The sequence below is a fragment of the Tachypleus tridentatus genome, chromosome 6, assembly GCF_004210375.1.
Source record: "Tachypleus tridentatus isolate NWPU-2018 chromosome 6, ASM421037v1, whole genome shotgun sequence".
Taxonomy (NCBI): domain Eukaryota; kingdom Metazoa; phylum Arthropoda; class Merostomata; order Xiphosura; family Limulidae; genus Tachypleus; species Tachypleus tridentatus.
The window spans coordinates 20,389,387-20,403,339 of record NC_134830.1 but is presented as its reverse complement, the minus strand read 5'-3'; positions in this window follow the sequence as shown (position 1 = coordinate 20,403,339).

Here is a 13,953-nt window from a genome sequence, read left to right as displayed (position 1 = left end):
TGCATTAGTCTTGTTGGCAAATATCATAAATTTGATCTATATGGACATTCAATTAACTTCTGAATTAAAATGAAAATTCTCATCTATTTGAAATCGTGTTACGTAACAAAATAAATCAGAGACTCGTCCGAGATAAATTATGATACATAACATAATAAATTGGGTGCTCGTTCGAGATCCAAATCAGAGACAAAATTCGAAGTAAGTTAAATTTTAAATCATAATTTGATCTATTTTTATCAGTGCCAACAAGATTTGATCATGTACGGTTATCAAGGGTTTCTTGAAAACCAACCTCCTTCGAACAACTAGAAAAATAAAACAAAAGTGAATTGCTTAAAGTTACCAAGATTTTAGAGTTAGAAGTTAAAAAAATAAATGAGAAAAAATGAACTGAAAAAAACGTGTTGTTGAAATATTAGTTGATGATGATTTGTTGTCTTAGGAAGTACGAGGGAAATATGTTACTATCTCCACTAGCCAATCAGAGTTGAGTGATAAAGATAAGTTAGAAATCTAATTAAAAGTAAAAAAAAAAAATCGAGCTGGAACAAGCCAGTTTCGAAGCCCAAAAAGAACAAGTGTGAATCGAAGCAGAAAGGGGACATATCGCTTTCGAGGCCAAACAAGCTGGTATCGGCGGCGCGAAAGAAATTAGGCTAAAAGAAATATAAATTGGACTCAACTCCAACTGACCAAGGCAAAATGACAACATTGAACTCAGTTGATATATTAAAGTACAACCATTTAATGAAAATGAAGTTGATAACTAGTTCCAACATTTTGAGAAAGTTGCCTAAACCACGGAATAGCCAACCGAGAAATGGTCATTATTATTATTACATAGTGTTTTGAATGGCAAAGGCCAAGAAGCTTATGCTGCTCTCTCTAGAAGATTGCGCTAATTATAATGAGGTTAAATCAGCTGTCCTGAAAACATATGAATTAGTAACGATGGCTTAGCGCTAAAAGTTTCGAAGTTATCGTAAGTATGATCGTCAAACTTATATGGAGTTTGCTCATGAAAAAGAGGTTTATTTTGACCAATGGTGTAATTCTATGCATATTGGCAATAGTTTCGACAAACTAAGACAATTATGCTTAATTGAGGAATTTAAACGGTGAACAAGTGATAACCTTAAAACTTACTTGGATGAAAAGAAAGTTAAAACAGTACATAAAGCAGCTTTTCTTTCATATGATTACACTGTAACACATGAAACCACTATATAAACTTTCATATGATTACACTGTAACACATGAAACCACTATATAAACTTTCAGATGATTACACTGTAACACATGAAACCACTATATAAACTTTCAGATGATTACACTGTAACACATGAAACCACTATATAAACTTTCATATGATTACACTGTAACACATGAAACCACTATATAAACTTTCATATGATTACACTGTAACACATGAAACCACTATATAAACTTTCAGATGATTACACTGTAACACATGAAACCACTATATAAACTTTCATATGATTACACTGTAACACATGAAACCACTATATAAACTTTCATATGATTACACTGTAACACATGAAACCACTATATAAACTTTCAGATGATTACACTGTAACACATGAAACCACTATATAAACTTTCATATGATTACACTGTAACACATGAAACCACTATATAAACTTTCATATGATTACACTGTAACACATGAAACCACTATATAAACTTTCAGATGATTACACTGTAACACATGAAACCACTATATAAACTTTCATATGATTACACTGTAACACATGAAACCACTATATAAACTTTCAGATGATTACACTGTAACACATGAAACCACTATATAAACTTTCATATGATTACACTGTAACACATGAAACCACTATATAAACTTTCAGATGATTACATGAAACCACTATATAAACTTTCAGATGATTACACTGTAACACATGAAACCACTATATAAACTTTCAGATGATTACACTGTAACACATAAAACCACTATATAAACTTTCAGATGATTACACTGTAACACATAAAACCACTATATAAACTTTCAGATGATTACACTGTAACACATAAAACCACTATATAAACTTTCAGATGATTACACTGTAACACATAAAACCACTATATAAACTTTCAGATGATTACACTGTAACACATAAAACCACTATATAAACTTTCAGATGATTACACTGTAACACATAAAACCACTATATAAACTTTCAGATGATTACACTGTAACACATGAAACCACTATATAAACTTTCAGATGATTACACTGTAACACATAAAACCACTATATAAACTTTCAGATGATTACACTGTAACACAAAAAACCACTATATAAACTTTCAGATGATTACACTGTAACACATAAAACCACTATATAAACTTTCAGATGATTACACTGTAACACATAAAACCACTATATAAACTTTCAGATGATTACACTGTAACACATAAAACCACTATATAAACTTTCAGATGATTACACTGTAACACATAAAACCACTATATAAACTTTCAGATGATTACACTGTAACACATAAAACCACTATATAAACTTTCAGATGATTACACTGTAACACATAAAACCACTATATAAACTTTCAGATGATTACACTGTAACACATAAAACCACTATATAAACTTTCAGATGATTACACTGTAACACATAAAACCACTATATAAACTTTCATATGATTACACTGTAACACATAAAACCACTATATAAACTTTCAGATGATTACACTGTAACACATAAAACCACTATATAAACTTTCAGATGATTACACTGTAACACATAAAACCACTATATAAACTTTCAGATGATTACACTGTAACACATAAAACCACTATATAAACTTTCAGATGATTACACTGTAACACATAAAACCACTATATAAACTTTCAGATGATTACACTGTAACACATAAAACCACTATATAAACTTTCAGATGATTACACTGTAACACATAAAACCACTATATAAACTTTCAGATGATTACACTGTAACACATAACACAAAACCACTATATAAACTTTCAGATGATTACACTGTAACACATAAAACCACTATATAAACTTTCAGATGATTACACTGTAACACATAAAACCACTATATAAACTTTCAGATGATTACACTGTAACACATAAAACCACTATATAAACTTTCAGATGATTACACTGTAACACATAAAACCACTATATAAACTTTCAGATGATTACACTGTAACACATGAAACCACTATATAAACTTTCAGATGATTACACTGTAACACATACAAACCACTATATAAACTTTCAGATGATTACACTGTAAACACATAAAACCACTATATAAACTTTCAGATGATTACACTGTAACACATAAAACCACTATATAAACTTTCAGATGATTACACTGTAACACATAAAACCACTATATAAACTTTCAGATGATTACACTGTAACACATAAAACCACTATATAAACTTTCAGATGATTACACTGTAACACATAAAACCACTATATAAACTTTCAGATGATTACACTGTAACACATAAAACCACTATATAAACTTTCAGATGATTACACTGTAACACATAAAACCACTATATAAACTTTCAGATGATTACACTGTAACACATAAAACCACTATATAAACTTTCAGATGATTACACTGTAACACATAAAACCACTATATAAACTTTCAGATGATTACACTGTAACACATAAAACCACTATATAAACTTTCAGATGATTACACTGTAACACATAAAACCACTATATAAACTTTATGAAACCACTATATAAACTTTCAGATGATTACACTGTAACACATAAAACCACTATATAAACTTTCAGATGATTACACTGTAACACATAAAACCACTATATAAACTTTCAGATGATTACACTGTAACACATAAAACCACACTTTCAGATGATTACACTGTAACACATAAAACCACTATATAAACTTTCAGATGATTACACTGTAACACATAAAACCACTATATAAACTTTCAGATGATTACACTGTAACACATAAAACCACTATATAAACTTTCAGATGATTACACTGTAACACATAAAACCACTATATAAACTTTCAGATGATTACACTGTAACACATGAAACCACTATATAAACTTTCAGATGATTACACTGTAACACATGAAACCACTATATAAACTTTCAGATGATTACACTGTAACACATGAAACCACTATATAAACTTTCAGATGATTACACTGTAACACATAAAACCACTATATAAACTTTCAGATGATTACACTGTAACACATGAAACCACTATATAAACTTTCAGATGATTACACTGTAACACATAAAACCACTATATAAACTTTCAGATGATTACACTGTAACACATAAAACCACTATATAAACTTTCAGATGATTACACTGTAACACATAAAACCACTATATAAACTTTCAGATGATTACACTGTAACACATAAAACCACTATATAAACTTTCAGATGATTACACTGTAACACATAAAACCACTATATAAACTTTCAGATGATTACACTGTAACACATAAAACCACTATATAAACTTTCAGATGATTACACTGTAACACATAAAACCACTATATAAACTTTCAGATGATTACACTGTAACACATCAGAAACCACTATATAAACTTTCAGATGATTACACTGTAACACATAAAACCACTATATAAACTTTCAGATGATTACACTGTAACACATAAAACCACTATATAAACTTTCAGATGATTACACTGTAACACATAAAACCACTATATAAACTTTCAGATGATTACACTGTACACTGTAACACATAAAACTACTATATAAACTTTCAGATGATTACACTGTAACACATAAAACCACTATATAAACTTTCAGATGATTACACTGTAACACATAAAACCACTATATAAACTTTCAGATGATTACACTGTAACACATGAAACCACTATATAAACTTTCAGATGATTACACTGTAACACATGAAACCACTATATAAACTTTCAGATGATTACACTGTAACAACACTATATAAACTTTCAGATGATTACACTGTAACACATGAAACCACTATATAAACTTTCAGATGATTACACTGTAACACATGAAACCACTATATAAACTTTCAGATGATTACACTGTAACACATAAAACCACTATATAAACTTTCAGATGATTACACTGTAACACATAAAACCACTATATAAACTTTCAGATGATTACACTGTAACACATGAAACCACTATATAAACTTTCAGATGATTACACTGTAACACATAAAACCACTATATAAACTTTCAGATGATTACACTGTAACACATAAAACCACTATATAAACTTTCAGATGATTACACTGTAACACATAAAACCACTATATAAACTTTCAGATGATTACACTGTAACACATGAAACCACTATATAAACTTTCAGATGATTACACTGTAAACACATAAAACCACTATATAAACTTTCAGATGATTACACTGTAACACATGAAACCACTATATAAACTTTCAGATGATTACACTGTAAACACATAAAACCACTATATAAACTTTCAGATGATTACACTGTAACACATAAAACCACTATATAAACTTTCAGATGATTACACTGTAACCACACTTTCAGATGATTACACCACTACTATATAACTTTCAGATGATTACACTGTAACACATAAAACCACTATATAAACTTTCAGATGATTACACTGTAACACATAAAACCACTATATAAACTTTCAGATGATTACATAACACATACACAGATGATTAACTGTAACACATAAAACCACTATATAAACTTTCAGATGATTACACTGTAACACATGAAACCACTATATAAACTTTCAGATGATTACACTGTAACACATGAAACCACTATATAAACTTTCAGATGATTACACTGTAACACATAAAACCACTATATAAACTTTCAGATGATTACACTGTAACACATGAAACCACTATATAAACTTTCAGATGATTACACTGTAACACATAAAACCACTATATAAACTTTCAGATGATTACACTGTAACACATAAAACCACTATATAAACTTTCAGATGATTACACTGTAACACATAAAACCACTATATAAACTTTCAGATGATTACACTGTAACACATAAAACCACTATATAAACTTTCAGATGATTACACTGTAACACATAAAACCACTATATAAACTTTCAGATGATTACACTGTAACACATGAAACCACTATATAAACTTTCAGATGATTACACTGTAACACATAAAACCACTATATAAACTTTCAGATGATTACACTGTAACACATAAAACCACTATATAAACTTTCAGATGATTACACTGTAACACATGAAACCACTATATAAACTTTCAGATGATTACACTGTAACACATAAAACCACTATATAAACTTTCAGATGATTACACTGTAAACACATGAAACCACTATATAAACTTTCAGATGATTACACTGTAACACATGAAACCACTATATAAACTTTCAGATGATTACACTGTAAACACATGAAACCACTATATAAACTTTCAGATGATTACACTGTAACACATAAAACCACTATATAAACTTTCAGATGATTACACTGTAACACATAAAACCACTATATAAACTTTCAGATGATTACACTGTAACACATAAAACCACTATATAAACTTTCAGATGATTACACTGTAACACATAAAACCACTATATAAACTTTCAGATGATTACACTGTAACACATGAAACCACTATATAAACTTTCAGATGATTACACTGTAACACATGAAACCACTATATAAACTTTCAGATGATTACACTGTAACACATGAAACCACTATATAAACTTTCAGATGATTACACTGTAACACATAAAACACTATATAAACTTTCAGATGATTACACTGTAAACACATAAAACCACTATATAAACTTTCAGATGATTACACTGATGATTACACTGTAACACATAAAACCACTATATAAACTTTCAGATGATTACACTGTAACACATAAAACCACTATATAAACTTTCAGATGATTACACTGTAACACATGAAACCACTATATAAACTTTCAGATGATTACACTGTAACACATAAAAACCACTATATAAACTTTCATGATTACACTGTAACACATAAAACCACTATATAAACTTTCAGATGATTACACTGTAACACATAAAACCACTATATAAACTTTCAGATGATTACACTGTAACACATACACATATGATTACACACATAAAACCACTATATAAACTTTCAGATGATTACACTGTAACACATGAAACCACTATATAAACTTTCAGATGATTACACTGTAACACATGAAACCACTATATAAACTTTCAGATGATTACACTGTAACACATAAAACCACTATATAAACTTTCAGATGATTACACTGTAACACATGAAACCACTATATAAACTTTCAGATGATTACACTGTAACACATAAAACCACTATATAAACTTTCAGATGATTACACTGTAACACATAAAACCACTATATAAACTTTCAGATGATTACACTGTAACACATAAAACCACTATATAAACTTTCAGATGATTACACTGTAACACATGAAACCACTATATAAACTTTCAGATGATTACACTGTAACACATAAAACCACTATATAAACTTTCAGATGATTACACTGTAACACATGAAACCACTATATAAACTTTCAGATGATTACACTGTAACACATGAAACCACTATATAAACTTTCATATGATTACACTGTAACACATAAAACCACTATATAAACTTTCAGATGATTACACTGTAACACATAAAACCACTATATAAACTTTCAGATGATTACACTGTAACACATAAAACCACTATATAAACTTTCAGATGATTACACTGTAACACATAAAACCACTATATAAACTTTCAGATGATTACACTGTAACACATAAAACCACTATATAAACTTTCAGATGATTACACTGTAACACATAAAACCACTATATAAACTTTCATATGATTACACTGTAACACATAAAACCACTATATAAACTTTCATGATTACACTGTAACATATAAAACCACTATATAAACTTTCATATGATTACACTGTAACACATAAAACCACTATATAAACTTTCAGATGATTACACTGTAAACCACATAAAACCACTATATAAACTTTCAGATGATTACACTGTAACACATAAAACCACTATATAAACTTTCATATGATTACACTGTAACACATAAAACCACTATATAAACTTTCAGATGATTACACTGTAACACATAAAACCACTATATAAACTTTCAGATGATTACACTGTAACACATAAAACCACTATATAAACTTTCAGATGATTACACTGTAACACATAAAACCACTATATAAACTTTCAGATGATGATTACACTGTACACTGTACCAACACATAAAACCACTATATAAACTTTCATTACATGATTACACTGTAACACATAAAACCACTATATAAACTTTCAGATGATTACACTGTAACACATAAAACCACTATATAAACTTTCATATGATTACACTGTAACACATGAAACCACTATATAAACTTTCAGATGATTACACTGTAACACATGAAACCACTATATAAACTTTCAGATGATTACACTGTAACACATAAAACCACTATATAAACTTTCAGATGATTACATAACACATAAAACCACTATATAAACTTTCAGATGATTACACTGTAACACATGAAACCACTATATAAACTTTCAGATGATTACACTGTAACACATAAAACCACTATATAAACTTTCAGATGATTACACTGTAACACATAAAACCACTATATAAACTTTCAGATGATTACACTGTAACACATAAAACCACTATATAAACTTTCAGATGATTACACTGTAAACACATGAAACCACTATATAAACTTTCAGATGATTACACTGTAACACATGAAACCACTATATAAACTTTCAGATGATTACACTGTAACACATAAAACCACTATATAAACTTTCAGATGATTACACTGTAACACATAAAACCACTATATAAACTTTCAGATGATTACACTGTAACACATAAAACCACTATATAAACTTTCAGATGATTACACTGTAACACATGAAACCACTATATAAACTTTCAGATGATTACACTGTAACACATGAAACCACTATATAAACTTTCAGATGATTACACTGTAACACATAAAACCACTATATAAACTTTCAGATGATTACACTGTAACACATGAAACCACTATATAAACTTTCAGATGATTACACTGTAACACATACCACTATATAAACACATGTAACACATAAAACCACTATATAAACTTTCAGATGATTACACTGTAACACATAAAACCACTATATAAACTTTCAGATGATTACACTGTAACACATAAAACCACTATATAAACTTTCAGATGATTACACTGTAACACATAAAACCACTATATAAACTTTCAGATGATTACACTGTAACACATAAAACCACTATATAAACTTTCAGATGATTACACTGTAACACATAAAACCACTATATAAACTTTCAGATGATTACACTGTAACACATAAAACCACTATATAAACTTTCAGATGATTACACTGTAACACATAAAACCACTATATAAACTTTCAGATGATTACACTGTAACACATAAAACCACTATATAAACTTTCAGATGATTACACTGTAACACATAAAACCACTATATAAACTTTCAGATGATTACACTGTAACACATAAAACCACTATATAAACTTTCAGATGATTACACTGTAACACATAAAACCACTATATAAACTTTCAGATGATTACACTGTAACACATAAAACCACTATATAAACTTTCAGATGATTACACTGTAACACATAAAACCACTATATAAACTTTCAGATGATTACACTGTAACACATAAAACCACTATATAAACTTTCAGATGATTACACTGTAACACATAAAACCACTATATAAACTTTCAGATGATTACACTGTAACACATGAAACCACTATATAAACTTTCAGATGATTACACTGTAACACATAAAACCACTATATAAACTTTCAGATGATTACACTGTAAACTGTAAAACCACTATATAAACTTTCACTATATAAACTTTCAGATGATTACACTGTAACACATAAAACCACTATATAAACTTTCAGATGATTACACTGTAACACATGAAACCACTATATAAACTTTCAGATGATTACACTGTAACACATGAAACCACTATATAAACTTTCAGATGATTACACTGTAACACATAAAACCACTATATAAACTTTCAGATGATTACACTGTAACACATGAAACCACTATATAAACTTTCAGATGATTACACTGTAACACATAAAACCACTATATAAACTTTCATATGATTACACTGTAACTTTCATATGATTACATAACACATGAAACCACTATATAAACTTTCATATGATTACACTGTAACACATAAAACCACTATATAAACTTTCAGATGATTACACTGTAACACATGAAACCACTATATAAACTTTCAGATGATTACACTGTAACACATGAAACCACTATATAAACTTTCAGATGATTACACTGTAACACATGAAACCACTATATAAACTTTCAGATGATTACACTTCATAAAACCACTATATAAACTTTCAGATGATTACACTGTAACACATAAAACCACTATATAAACTTTCAGATGATTACACTGTAACACATGAAACCACTATATAAACTTTCAGATGATTACACTGTAACACATGAAACCACTATATAAACTTTCAGATGATTACACTGTAACACATAAAACCACTATATAAACTTTCAGATGATTACACTGTACACATAAAACCACTATATAAACTTTCAGATGATTACACTGTAACACATAAAACCACTATATAAACTTTCAGATGATTACACTGTAACACATAAAACCACTATATAAACTTTCAGATGATTACACTATATAAACCACTTATAAAGATGATGATTACACTGTAACACATAAAACCACTATATAAACTTTCAGATGATTACACTGTAACACATAAAACCACTATATAAACTTTCAGATGATTACACTGTAACACATGAAACCACTATATAAACTTTCAGATGATTACACTGTAACACATAAAACCACTATATAAACTTTCAGATGATTACACTGTAACACATAAAACCACTATATAAACTTTCAGATGATTACACTGTAACACATGAAACCACTATATAAACTTTCAGATGATTACACTGTAACACATGAAACCACTATATAAACTTTCAGATGATTACACTGTAACACATAAAACCACTATATAAACTTTCAGATGATTACACTGTAACACATAAAACCACTATATAAACTTTCAGATGATTACACTGTAACACATGAAACCACTATATAAACTTTCAGATGATTACACTGTAACACATAAAACCACTATATAAACTTTCAGATGATTACACTGTAACACATGAAACCACTATATAAACTTTCAGATGATTACACTGTAACACATGTAAACCACTATATAAACTTTCAGATGATTACACTGTAACACATAAAACCACTATATAAACTTTCAGATGATTACACTGTAACACATGAAACCACTATATAAACTTTCAGATGATTACACTGTAACACATGAAACCACTATATAAACTTTCAGATGATTACACTGTAACACATGAAACCACTATATAAACTTTCAGATGATTACACTGTAACACATAAAACCACTATATAAACTTTCAGATGATTACACTGTAACACATGAAACCACTATATAAACTTTCAGATGATTACACTGTAACACATAAAACCACTATATAAACTTTCAGATGATTACTGTAACACATGAAACCACTATATAACTTTCAGATGATTACACTGAAACCACTATATAAACTTTCAGATGATTACACTGTAACACATGAAACCACTATATAAACTTTCAGATGATTACACTGTAACACATAAAACCACTATATAAACTTTCAGATGATTACACTGTAACATGATTACATAAATGAAACCACTATATAAACTTTCAGATGATTACACTGTAACACATAAAACCACTATATAAACTTTCAGATGATTACACTGTAACACATAAAACCACTATATAAACTTTCAGATGATTACACTGTAACACATAAAACCACTATATAAACTTTCAGATGATTACACTGTAAACACATAAAACCACTATATAAACTTTCAGATGATTACACTGTAACACATAAAACCACTATATAAACTTTCAGATGATTACACTGTAACACATAAAACCACTATATAAACTTTCAGATGATTACACTGTAACACATGAAACCACTATATAAACTTTCAGATGATTACACTGTAACACATAAAACCACTATATAAACTTTCAGATGATTACACTGTAACACATAAAACCACTATATAAACTTTCAGATGATTACACTGTAACACATGAAACCACTATATAAACTTTCAGATGATTACACTGTAACACATAAAACCACTATATAAACTTTCAGATGATTACACTGTAACACATAAAACCACTATATAAACTTTCAGATGATTACACTGTAACACATAAAACCACTATATAAACTTTCAGATGATTACATAACACATAAAACCACTATATAAACTTTCAGATGATTACACTGTAACACATGAAACCACTATATAAACTTTCAGATGATTACACTGTAACACATAAAACCACTATATAAACTTTCAGATGATTACACTGTAACACATAAAACCACTATATAAACTTTCAGATGATTACACTGTAACACATAAAACCACTATATAAACTTTCAGATGATTACACTGTAACACATAAAACCACTATATAAACTTTCAGATGATTACACTGTAACTTTCAGATGATTACATAAAACCACTATATAAACTTTCAGATGATTACACTGTAACACATAAAACCACTATATACACTTTCAGATGATTACACACATAAAACCACTATATAAACTTTCAGATGATTACACTGTAACACATAAAACCACTATATAAACTTTCAGATGATTACACTGTAACACATAAAACCACTATATAAACTTTCAGATGATTACACTGTAACACATAAAACCACTATATAAACTTTCAGATGATTACACTGTAACACATAAAACCACTATATAAACTTTCAGATGATTACACTGTAACACATAAAACCACTATATAAACTTTCAGATGATTACACTGTAACACATGAAACCACTATATAAACTTTCAGATGATTACACTGTAACACATAAAACCACTATATAAACTTTCAGATGATTACACTGTAACACATAAAACCACTATATAAACTTTCAGATGATTACACTGTAACACATGAAAACTTTCAGATGATTACATGAAACCACTATATAAACTTTCAGATGATTACACTGTAACACATAAAACCACTATATAAACTTTCAGATGATTACACTGTAACACATGAAACCACTATATAAACTTTCAGATGATTACACTGTAACACATAAAACCACTATATAAACTTTCAGATGATTACACTGTAACACATGAAACCACTATATAAACTTTCAGATGATTACACTGTAACACATAAAACCACTATATAAACTTTCAGATGATTACACTGTAACACATAAAACCACTATATAAACTTTCAGATGATTACACTGTAACACATAAAACCACTATATAAACTTTCAGATGATTACACTGTAAACACATAACACAAAACCACTATATAAACTTTCAGATGATTACACTGTAACACATGAAACCACTATATAAACTTTCAGATGATTACACTGTAACACATGAAACCACTATATAAACTTTCAGATGATTACACTGTAAACAGATGACATAAAACCACTATATAAACTTTCAGATGATTACACTGTAACACATAAAACCACTATATAAACTTTCAGATGATTACACTGTAACAC